This window comes from Rhinolophus sinicus, linkage group LG04, assembly GCF_036562045.2.
Source record: "Rhinolophus sinicus isolate RSC01 linkage group LG04, ASM3656204v1, whole genome shotgun sequence".
Classification (NCBI taxonomy): Eukaryota; Metazoa; Chordata; class Mammalia; order Chiroptera; family Rhinolophidae; genus Rhinolophus; species Rhinolophus sinicus.
In genome coordinates this window covers 141,408,459-141,421,102 of record NC_133754.1, presented here as the reverse complement: position 1 = coordinate 141,421,102, position 12,644 = coordinate 141,408,459, and the positions used below count along the sequence as shown (strand labels likewise).

General features: G+C 42.2%; 1 protein-coding gene and 1 long non-coding RNA gene across 3 annotated transcripts in view; one reads left to right on the top strand and one right to left on the bottom strand.

Moving 5' to 3' along the window:
* PIP5K1B (phosphatidylinositol-4-phosphate 5-kinase type 1 beta) overlaps positions 1 to 813 on the bottom strand; it is a 280,007-nt gene extending 279,194 nt beyond the window's left edge. For both annotated transcript variants that reach the window (XM_019730369.2, XM_074330528.1), the window contains exon 1: positions 294 to 813. The gene's annotated coding sequence lies outside the window, so the exon portion shown is untranslated. The remainder of the gene's footprint in view (positions 1 to 293) is intronic.
* A 157-nt stretch (positions 814 to 970) lies between these two features.
* On the top strand, positions 971 to 7,650 carry LOC141571124 (uncharacterized). Its single transcript, XR_012495747.1, has 3 exons — positions 971 to 1,320; positions 3,915 to 4,059; positions 4,858 to 7,650. It is a non-coding gene; the product is annotated as an uncharacterized LOC141571124 (long non-coding RNA).
* Positions 7,651 to 12,644: the final 4,994 nt, after the last annotated feature.

Here is a 12,644-nt window from a genome sequence, read left to right as displayed (position 1 = left end):
GGGAGGAGGCTCCTGCTTAAGTGAACCCAAAATGATCCCCGAGTGTCACTGCAGCCCCGAAGATCGGGGTGGTGAACGGTTGGGTGCTGTCCGGCAGCACGCAGCCGAGGCCCCCGCGGAATGAACGTCCCGCTTCGGTAGCCGCGCGCACCCCCTTTATCCTACCCCCAGCACAACGCGGACAAAGTGAGAGCGTAGAGACCGCCAGGATGCATCAGAGACACGGAGCCCCCAAGCCCGAGCCCAGAAGGAGGGCCCCGGGAGGAGGGGTCGGGGACGCGCAGGAAACTTACCTCACTCGGGCAGCATTCGGGCGCCTCCGCTTTCGAGACCAGTTGCGCCACAGTCTGCAAGTTACCGAGATGTTGTTGCTTCCCCGGGCGAAGGGAGAGCAGTGCAGACCAGGATCGCGAGGGTCTGCGGGCCAGGGGCGGGGCCTGGAGTAGCGCTGAAAGCTGGCAGGTGCCGGGGCCGGAGCAGCCGGGCCAAACTCGCCCGGACGCGCCTCGGCGGGGGCGCGCGGCTGCGAGTGTGCAATGCGCGCGCGCCGCGGCAAGTGTGTGTCCCCGCTTTCCCCTTCCTTCCCCGCCAGTCCTCGGGCCAAACTGAGCAGCAAGCGGCCGCCAAAGCCCCAGCACTCGGAACTGCTCCCCCGCTCAACGTAGCTTCGCCGCGTCGCGCTCGTGGGCCGGGGCCGAGGAGCAGCGGCGCCCCCGGGTGGGGCGCGGGTCCCGGCACAGTGCGCGCCCCAGTCGGAGCGAGGGGCAGAGAGAGCAGGCGGCGCCGCGGCTGCCGCGGCTCGGGGAAGCTGCAGGCCCCGCCCGCCAGCCGCCCAAGCTCTTCCCCTTTTCTCTCCACCCCCTTGCTCCATCCCGCACGCCCTGCAGGGAAGCCAGACCGGTTTGCAGCAGCGGCGGCGGGAGCCTCCGCGGCTGTCGGACTGGGCTCCGGAGTCAGTGCCAGGGGATACGGCGCTCTGTCCCGCCGCCGGTTACCTTGTACCGAGAGCAGTGGGGGCGGGCCCCTGCATTCGGCAGGTTCCTCCAAGGCTCCAGAGCTAGCCAAGGGCTTTCCGGCGGTTTCCAGAGTCCTGCATCCCGGTTAAACAGACCTATGTTTGGGATAGGACTTCCCCCTTCCTTAGGTCGTTGAACTCTGCAACCGCTGGTCGCCTGCCCGTTGGACTCCGCTTGAGAGGAAGCCCACACTGTAGCACAGGTGTCCCCTCCACCAGGAAGGAACAGGTTAGGATTCCAAGGCGATGGTGTCTCCCCCTTTAAGGACAGCAGGGGTTTCCAGGAAGTAAAATCTACCAAACAGGTAAGGGTAGGTGGGCGAGGGGGTCCTAGAAGAGAGAAGGTTGGAGGGACCTAAAACGCGAATAGGCTGAGAAGAGGGTGGGGGCTACATCCGACTAAGAGCTGTGAGTGGGCGTGGGACACTTGTCATCTTGACTGATGTCAGGCTAACTGCGGAGAGGGCAGGGGCCAGATCTAAAGGACTCTCAGGACAGATGCTGTCATGGAAGCTATCGCTAAATTTGCTTCATAGGAACTGAAAAGCTAGTGGCTCTCTCTTAGATGAATCGAAGCAAGTGGTATTTATCACCCTTGTCACTTCCTTCCACTTTACTCTTGTTTAAAAAACACACAGATGGAAAACGTGGCATACATTCTGTCCAAGGAAGACCAACATTTCATGGTCCTCATCCTTAGATATCGCTGGCTTGGGGAGCCAAAATGAATTTGTTTGAAACGATACTGCCGTAGTTCTCAGCAAATGAAACACCATTTTTCATCTTGAAATCTTTTTGTACCCCCCACCCCCTACCTCGGGGAAGTTTTATGGTTTAATATCAGCTCAGCAATAATTCCTTGGTAACACGAATACCTATTATTCTTAGACTATTTTTCCAGCCTACTTCTTCAAGATGTGTCTGGCCATTAAGGGGAGTTTCAGGGTGTGTGATTTGTGTCTGGTTTATTGTGGCATCCTAGATCTTCAAAGGTCAGAGCAGGAAACACACATCTAGTCTAGCTTGCTCACTTTACACGAGAGAAAATGAAAACCCAAAGACATTAAGTGACCCAAGGGCCAGAACACAGGTTCCTTGACTCCCAATTCCTGAACAATAAATAACAGAAACACTAACAAAGTTCAATTTGGGGTCGATAGAGGGGGCAGTGGTGGAAAGAGGACCAGATCAAAGAACACTTCATCTGCCTGTGTAGGGGGCAGCAGCACACCACCGCAAGTAGCAGGCTGGCTGGGCTCTGGGAACCGTAATCCCAGCCTCCCTTTCTCTGGTCCTCAGACATCCCAGGAGTGGAAAATAAATCTGCTTCCCCAAGAGGTAGTGATAAGTGAAAATGCAAAGTCAGTTCTCAATATTTCCTGGAATGCAGTAGAGGTGAGCACAGGTAAAACCACAGTAGATCAGAGGTGGTCACACACATTACATACGAATGCACACATGCATGTGTACACAGAGCCCTCCTTTCCCATGAAAAGCCTGAGTGATTCCTGTCTGTAAAGTACAGATGCTAACAACCTTCGGTTTTCAGAGAGAGTCACAAAGCAGACGGACCACTAGCTATTGAGAGAGCTAACTCTGTTAAACGGGATTCTAAACAACTCTACCAAGAGCCTTAAGATCATCATTACTGTGAATTAAGTAATGGAACAAAGAACCACATAGTGTGAGACCTAATATTTCTTCCCAATTCTCTCTCTAAATCTATCAACAGGAATTTTGGAAAGTCACCCTTTATTGGAAATAAACCAAAATCAATATCACTAGCAATAGTGACTTGGCCAGAAAATCTGGAAGCATTTAAAAACCAGAAAATGCTCATCTAATTGTTTTACTTAATTTCGAGCACAATTCCTTCAGTTTATTCCAGATCTTAGTCCAAATTCCTAATAATGCTATTTATTACTCCCCTATGAGAAACATGCATAGATTCCTTATAGTAAATTTGATAGCATTAATGACCCCAATTAATGACCTACCTTTATCCAGGTCCTTTCCCTCAGACTTTGCAGTTGCCTCCCACTCTGGGCTCACCCATATGATTTACTTTGGCCAGTGGAAAAAATAGCAGACTTGAGGTAAATGAAGCTTTGAAAAATGTTCATGCAACAATGAGATAACACTACACACCTACTAAAATTTCCAAAATCCAGAACACTGAAAACACCAGACATTGGTGAGGTTGTGAAGCAACAGGAACTTTCATTCATTGCTGGTGGGAATGCAAAATGGTACAACCACTTTGAAAGACAGTTTGACAGTCTCTTACAAAACAAAATATACTCTTACTATATGATCTGGCAACCACACTGTTTGGTATTTACCCAAAGGAGTGGAAAACTTATGTCCATACAAAAACCTGAACATGAATGTTTATAGCAGTTTTATTCATAATTGCCAAAACTTGGAAGCAACCTAGATGTCCTTCAGTAGGTGAGTGGATAAACTGTGGTGAATCCAAACAATGGAATATTATTTGGTGCTAAAAAGAAATGACCTATCAAGCTATTAAAGACATAGAGTAATCTTAAATGCATATTAAGTGAAAGAAGCCAATCTGAAATGGCTGCATACTATACGATTCCAACTATATGACATTCTGGAAAAGGCAAAACTATGGAGAAAGTAAAAAGATCAGTGGTTATCAGGAATTAGGGGGAAGGTGGGGTGGACTTTGGGTGCTAATGACGTGTCAACGTAGGTTCATCAATTGTAGCAAATGTACCACTCTGGTGGGGATAAGGATAGCAGGGAGGCTATAGATGTGTGGGGGCAGAGGACATACGGGAAATTTCTATACTTTCCTTTAAATTTTGCTGTGAACATAAAACTTCTCTAAAAAAGAAAATCTGGGTTTTTTGTTTTGTTTGGTTTTTTAAAGTTTGTGCATTTCTGCTTCTGGTCTTGGATTTCTGCCATTGACCATGAGAACAAGCCCACTGGAGGATGAAAGACCCTGTGGAGCAGAGATGAGTCATAACAGCTGAGACCATCCTTGATCAGCCAGCCCTCAGTTGACTGCAGAGGTATAAGCAAGTCCAATTTGAGATTGACCAGCCTTGGTCCAGATCAGTAGAACCACTCACTCAATTCATAGATTCATTAGAAATAATACATGGTTGCTATGTTTAGCCACTGCTTCAATGACCTATTGCTGCATAACAAAACACCCCCAAAACTAGTAGCCAAAAACCACCACCAGTTATTATTTCTCATGATTCTGAGAGTCAGCTAGACTCAACTAGGTGTTGGCTAGAGTCACTCACTTGGCTGCATTTAGGTGGCCACTGGCATTGGGGCTGAACTGGAAGGTCTGAGAAGGCTTCACTCACACATCAGGCCCCTCAGTCTGCCTCCACATGACCTCTCTTTCTATGTCACTCACTTGGGCTTCCTTACAGCACGTGGTCCTTTTGGCAGGACAGTTAGACTTCTTACATGGAAACTGACTTTTAAGAGAGAGGAACTAGACACTGCTAGTCTTCTTAAGGACTGACCTTAGAAGTTCTAGAACGTTACTTCTGTTTCATTCTATTGGACAAAGCAGTCGTAAGACCAACCAGATTCAAGAGGAGAGGAAACAGACTCAACTTTTGGGTTGAGGGGCAGCATGTATGTGTCGGAATAAAAGGGCCTTAACTGTGGCCATTTTGGGGAGATTACCTCACCCATTAAGTTTTGGGCTGGTTGGTATACCACATCAGATAAATTCTTCTAAGCAATGGGACTTTGGACTAGTTACAGATCCTATTTGGACCTTCCTATGAAATGAGGGAGGTTGAGTTTCTCTATGTTGTTAATGCATATTTAACTTTTTTCTTTAGGGATGTCTCAAGAGCAAACTGAAGTCCCATAAATATCCAAAGAAGAGTTGTCAGAGGGAATTTGTGGAGTGTTAGTCAACTATGGATACTTCTAGCAGATCATCTTCTATTTATTCTTCAACTAAAAAAACCTTCAAGCATCCACAGGAAAGGCATGCGTTGCCTCCAAGGGCATCAAACAGTAAAGTACAGGCTGCATCCTTCACAACTCCTGAAGGATCATCTTTTATCACGTTGTCTTCTCTTTCTAGAAACTTCATTTCTAAGCAGACAAGAAAAACTAAATGCTTACCAGACTCCCCCACATAACTTGAGATGCTCATTTCAGAGTACCCTGTCTTCTCTAATTTCAGGTTTGCTCCTAAGGTTAGCAAAGGCTTCAAAACCTCATCCCCAATTCTCTTCCTTCTCTCTTTCCCTCTGTACCATCTTCCTTTCCTCTAGCTTTGCTTTCTTTCCCTGCTCCATCTTTTCTTCCTTAATCCTATCCGTCTCTTTGTTCCTCCTTCCTCTCAGGATTGGAAGGACTATTGAACTAGGAGTCCTAAGGCCTGCTTTCTCATCCCACTTCTGTCCCTGCAACAGTGAAGTCTGCAATTCTCTCTTGGCTTCTGATTCCTTGGGTTCAGATTCTTTTCATGAGGGTGTTAGATGAGATGACTTGAAAGGTCACAATCACAGTCTGTGATCCTTAAACCCCTGCTATAACACACACAGTGGCAAGGCTCAGAGGAGGTTGAATAGTAAGGACTCAGAACCCTTTAGAAGAGGGATGCATGTATTTTAGCCCTTCCCATACAATTCCCAATACCTCAGTACTTTTATCCTAAGTTTTTTGTTTTTTTGTTTTTTCAATTAGAAACCATGTAACTCTGCCAGATACAAACCCTTCTTAACCCATTATTCTTTGCCCAGAGGTTGGTATCATCCTAGATCTCCTCAAGACTTGCTGATATTTACATTCTTCAGGCAGAAAGAACATGAATACTGGAGGCCCAATGTTAGCAAGCATTCAGGTCTGACCGTAAAGAAGCTCTCCCGAATACCTGGTAATTCATCTAAGAAATATGAAAAAGAGCTAAAAAGTTTTCCCTAACAAATTCACACCAAAATATAAAATGATATACATTGAGATTATGATTACGTGAAAAAATATGCACATGAACACTCCTGAAAGAAAATTAAAAATTAAACTTCTTGTGCTAGGGTGGGGGAAATTCTCAGATTTAGAATTTTTTGATGTCATGTTTTTTTTACATTAAAAAATACATATGCCAGTAAAACTTCAAGTCTAATTTCCACTAGCCTATACCATCTGTTTTCTGTTTAGTTCAGTTACAGCTTTTCTCTTCAACATTTTTTTCATGTTACAAACAGACACACACACATACCTTTTCTAGGTGAATTTTCACTTTGCCCAGGAATTACAAAACTCACACAACCTCAACAGGGTTTAATTTGAAGAGTGAAGAGGAAGCTAGAGAATATCAGAATGGAGGGGAGGAAGAAGGGGAAAATAAAATAGAGTATTGGTAGGATAGCACAGAGAACCAAACTGCATTTCATAATGCACCCTAAAGGCATATAAAATTTATACACATATTTTGTATATCAAGTCTGAACTTGAGCATTATGGAACGTCAAAGTCAAAGTCTACATAAGAGAAAAAGAAACCCCCTTTTGGTTGGAAAGCCTGGTTTAAAAAGCTTGAAGAAGATAAAGGAGGCAGAAATGAGTCAGCAATGTTCCTCAAAACCTGGCAAAATCTATTGCAATTATTATAGCCTGGGAAATAGTGTATTGAAACAACTTACCTAAAGTCACAACAAATGAGCCGTAGAACCAGGAATAAAACCCACAGCTGCCGTCTTGTATCTCCAGAGGAGGCGATGGTCAGTAGAATGTGCCCTGGATTCTTCATGACTAAGCATAGGTTTTTCATGCCATAACCTTCTTTATTCTAATATGTGAAATACTCAGTTGTTTTCTACCTCCTTGAAACATTGAAAGAATTTCTCATCGATAGTGAAAACATTTGACACCAGACAGATCACAATAAAAAAGTAACAGGTCTAGAAAAAATACCAAGAAATAATGGAACCTAGAGGGAAAGCTGAAAGAGAAGGAACGGTAATGAATTCTACAAAGACAATTGAGTTTCCTAAATAGAGGCAATAGCTGTCCACCCAAGACATCTGTATACCTGATGCCTTCCTGTCACCATTTTGGGAAGGGCTCCGGTGCTTACAGTGAGTGAATTTAGCTCTGCCCTGTACGGAGGAGCAGTTTCCAGGGCCAAGACTTAGAGTTTCTCAGTTTTGCTTTCTGAAGGGAAGTCGTGTACATGATGCTAATGACACGATGCTTGTTGAAGAGAAGTGAATGTTAACTTTAGTCAATCAATGAAGCCCCCTTTAAGATTTCTCAAGCTCTCTGACACCTTACTATCTGAATGCGCCAGGAAGACAGCATTGATATTTGCTTTTATTTCCCAAAAAATGTAGGAACTTCCCTAGACTTACGACCATTTAGGCAGAACCTTACTAGCAAGCCTCTCCTCTTGGTAATAGTTGAATTTCAATGTTTTGCTAGTGAAATGGAGCTCTTATTTTGACAACTATTTAAAGATATTGTCCACAAGCTGTCACAGCAACCTAGAATATTTTGCTGGGGTGGGGGACAGAAAAAGGAAATATGTTAATCAGGATATGCAAACTGGTATTTGCTTTTACTTCTTCATATTTCCTTCAATAGTCAGCGGATTAATACAATAAACTTGCATTTTTTTGTTCATGTTGCTGTTCAACATGGTTTGGTGATAGGGTTAGCTTCATGAGTCTTTCAAGGAACCCTTGCTCCTTCTACCTGTGGCACCATTATTTTCAACATTTGGCCTCCAAAATCCCTGCTGAACTGGCAGAGAAAGCAAAGGACTTAAAATGCCAGGAGTAGAAGTGGCAAATTTCACATCCACCCACATTCCACTGGCCAAAACTCGGGCCATGGCGTTACCTCATGGCAAGGAGCCTGGAAAAAGATGTCTAGTTGCTGTGCTGGGGAAGACGAGGAGCACAGAGGTGCTGGGGAGCACCGTATTCTCTGCCTAATGTGCTGCATTAAAGACAAATCATTCATCTTAAGTTTATTCTATGATTGGAGACTTAGCAGAGAGAGTCTTCAGTAGTCAGGTTTATTCACCTATGCTTGTATCCTGGTGTTTTCTCTGTATTTTTAGATTGGAAGCAGCGTGTTGTATGTGTATATGTGTAGTTTTGGACGACATTGCTTTCTTGGAAGCGTTTGCGGGCATACATAAAAGCATAGAGAGTCAACAGCCTATATTGTTACAGAAAATTGACTACTTGAAGCGCGTGTAAAAATAAGCGTCTTCGAGAGCTCTTGACATCAAGGGAGTGCTATTGCTTCTATTATCATGGGAGAGGGTGGAATCTGTGCAGTCAGCCTTTGCTGCAACTGGAAACTCTGGAGTTTTGGGGAAGAAAAAACAGAAAGCTATCAAAGCTGTAGCTGCAGTCATCCTGTCCTGATGGCACAGGTGATTTTGGTAGAAAGGGTTATAATGAGGGAAAGAGGAGGAGGATGGGGCAAGTAAGAGGGATGTAGTTTTTCCTAGCACAAATACCCTTTAATGAAAAGTATGGATATTGGGGGGTACTGTGGGGATTTATAGACACTTTAATCCAAAAGGCAAAGCCATACCATGAAGATGTAAGTGAGATACGTTGGAGAGTTGCCCAGCTGCTTCACACTGCATAGGACTTCGTTCTGTCTTTTTCTATGTGAAGTGGGGAGAGAGCATTGAGACCGCAGCAAAGGACCAGGCTAAGTCATCTCCAAGTTCTACTGCCCCCTTGGTTTATATTTTCATGGGCTGGGGACATTGTGTGTACCTTAATTTCCCCCCCTTAATTTTAAAGTAGTTAGTATAAGAAAGAAGCCCTTTCTTGTGACCATTCTGCACACCAAGGGATATAGTGGTGTTTCCTCTCGAGACTTTAAGAAGAAAGTTAAAGAGGTTTGTTTAATGTGCAGCGGCTTTCTTATAATATCATGATAAGAGGCATATTTTGAAGTTGCCCATATATGCACAGTCTCAAAAAAGTACAGAAAGTCTAGAAAAATGTCCTCGAGGGAAATATGTAAATATGCAAAATATTAGCTATTATTGCCTTTGGGTTAGTGTTCTGTCTGCTTTTTTTAAAAAAATCTTTTGCTACTTTTACAAATCAGGAAAAGATAAAGAATTGAGGGAAAACATTAACATTTGACAATGATAAAAAATTATGTATGTTTTAAAAATTTAGAAAAATTTAGAAAGGCAAAAGAAATGACTCGATTTCCTTCACCCAGACATTACCATACCCAGCATTTGGTATTTTCTTACTATGCTTGAAAACATTTTATACGATTTTTTAGGTTAAAACAACATGTGCACAGGACAAAAGATTTGAATAGACATTTCTCCAAAGAAAATATACAAATAGCCAAGAAGCACACGAAATGAGACTCAACCTTATTAGCCCTTATAGAAATGCAAGCCAAAACCACAGTGAGATACCATTTCACAACCATTAGGATGGTTAGAATCAGAAAGACATAAAAACAAGTGTTGGTGAGGAGGTGGAAAAACTAGAACTCTCATCTGGTGCTGGTGGGAATACAAAAAGGTGTGATCGCTTTGGAAAACAGTCTGACAGTTCTTCAAAAAGTTAAACTAGTTACCACATGATCCAGCAATTTCATTGTTAGGTATATGCCCAAGAAAAATAAAAACATACATTCACATGAAAACATGTATGCAAACGTTCATACTAGCAGCTTTATTCACAATGGCCCAAAAATGTAAACAACCAAATCTCCATTAACTGATGAGTGGATAAATAAAATGAAGTATATCCACGTAATGAAATATTATTCAGCAATAAAAAAGAATGAAGTAGTGATACATTCTAGTATAGGGATGAATCTTGAAAACATTATGCTAAGTAAAAAAAAAATCAGAATAAAGGTCATATGCTCTTTAATTCCATTTATATGAGATGTTCAGAAGGGGCAAATTTAGAGAGACAGGAAATAGATTAGTAATTGCCTACGATTGGGGAGAAGGGTACTTAGTGGGGAAATGGAGAATGACTACTAATGGGTATTGGATTTTTGGGAGGGATGATAAAAATGTTCTAAAGTTGATAGCAATGATGGATGTACAACTCTGTACAACACTGAAAAATATCAAACTGTATACTTTAAATGGGGAAATTGAATAGTATGGAAATTAATCTCAATAAAGCAATTTTTTTAAAAGGCATAAAAAATGCATATATCAAAAACTTTCAAACCATATAAAAAAAGTCTAAAATTTAAAAAGTAAGATTTTTTCTTCCCATCCACCACCTAACCTTGAGTTCTAGTCTCTGAGAAGACCACTTTTAAAAGTTTCTGGTGTTTTGTTCTTCTGGTGGCTCTCATTTTCACATTAGATAATATAGTTATACCTTTTTAAATTTCACTATCATTTTAAAAAGTATCTTGACATTCTACTCTGAAAGAGAACACAGTTGTACTGTTTGCCAACCCTCACTTTTCTGCCTCCCAATTTTTGTGATATCTTACTTTTGTAAGTTTTTTACTTTTATAACTTTAAATAATATACTCACATCTGTATTATTTTCATTTATCAATTTTAAACATCATCTCTTAACTAAAAAAAGGTAGATCATAGATTTTTCATAACTATAAGCCACATGGGAGAAGCTCAATTACATAAAATACTGAGTCCTATTGACAGAAGACTGCAGCCTCCTCTGTTTAATGAAGACATTAAACACTTATAATGTTTCTCAAAAGTGTTTCAAAATACAGTTCTTTGAAAACTAACTGTAGCTGATAAGAGTGCTGACTGGGTTGCCTGGGGGCTAAAAATAAAGAGGCCAAATTCTAGCCTCACCTTAAATTCATCATAGTGTTTATCTAAAAGCTATTACTTAATACATCGTAAGAAGAGGCCACCTACTGCTGACAAAAAAAAATGTCGAGCACCCAATGGAAAGTTGGACAGATACCTACAGGGTTTCAACTTGGAGAGTCTGTGATTCTGGAACTCTGAGTATGTTGGGAGGATGCTCTGCTGTATCCTGCTAGCAATGTACCTGACATCTGGATGTCACAGTGATGGCCTTGGACGAGGTGGCAAATAAAGGATGGTAGAGTCTAGGTCAAGACTGGCATCCTGTGGGACAGAGGAGATGGAGAAGAGCAGGAAGGGACAGTGGCTTTCAAATATTCTACAGGCATTCCAATAACAAACAATCGCCTGAAACAAATGAGCAACCTCAGCAGAAATAAAGAAAAAACGAACTTCTGCACACCTGTTAAGGGGAAGGAGGAGGCACTGGCCACCTACGTACTGTGTATCAGACCCTGTGCCTCATGCTTTGCCTGAACTATCTCATTCATTCCCCAACCTGGAAAAGTCCTCTCATCCACATTCACAGATGAAGCAGTTGAGGCAGAAAGGCTAAGTAAGGTCCCTCAACCAACAGGGCTGAGATTCTCCCTGGCTCCAAGTGCCTTAAATTACCAAAAGCAAAGTAATAATTCAAAACCCAGTGTTGATGGGGGTTGAGGGGAACACATATACCAAACGAATATTGGCTCAGTCTTTCTAGAGAGCAACTAACAAGAAGCATGCAATTATCAATACCTATGTCCCAGTCACCCCACTTTGGGGAATATGTACTAGAAAAAATTAAAAAAGTAATAATTGTACAAAAATATTCATTGCATTGATATTTTAGTAATGACAGGAAATAAACCCAATAGCCAACATTTGAAGACTGATCATGTTATAAACCATCACTAAAAAATAATATACCAAGGGTGCCAAAAAATGTATACAAGTGGACACTTTGGTCAACATTGCTTAAGCAGTTGTTTGCCGTAATCAGAAGTGTCTGGACGCTGATGGTAACCACTTTGCGTGCCTCTTGTAATTGCAGAAGTCAAGTGTGACTTGTATTCATCTTTTGTTATCGGTATATATTGAGTATTACAATTTTAATAGTTTCTTCCTTTCTTAAAATGTGTATACATTTTGTTGGCACCCTCTGTAGTCTTATTTGGAAAATATTGATGTGTAAAGAAATGTACATGAGATAATTTCAGACAAAAAAGTGGAACACACTATATTAAAAACATGTATACTCATAGCGTGGATGTGTCATTTTTACACTATTTATAAGTCAATTCAGATGTTTATGTTAATTGGAATATGTTTCCTATAAAGTTAAATGCATAACAATATGTTGATTTAAAATTCCAAAAACGAATTCTGAAGTCTATGATTAAATGTCCTTTGCTCTCTGGAGCTGGGATCCACTTGCGGGTTTGAAGAGAGACATGAGAGAAAGGGGACACTCCATGATGCACTCCAAAAACAAAGAAGCATGGCCCCAAAAATCGCTCTTGTGTTTTCCTGAAGACTTTCCTGCTAGACAGAGACAAACTCTTCTGTGATACTGATAATACTCTCTGAGATCAGAGTGATATGAGTCAGGTCTTTGCCCTGCCCCTGAACCAATCTGTGTACGACACAGCCATAAATGCTGTTGGAGAAGAATTGGCAGTGAAAGTCCATGCCTGCAGAAAGGACTGAGTCACCTCATCTTAAGAATTTCCCAACCCGACTGAGGCATTCCCTGTCATGTCAGCTTTGGCCTTGCTCGCCCCCACCCGGAGTCCTCCTGCAAGCCTTTGCTCCAGCCTGCAGT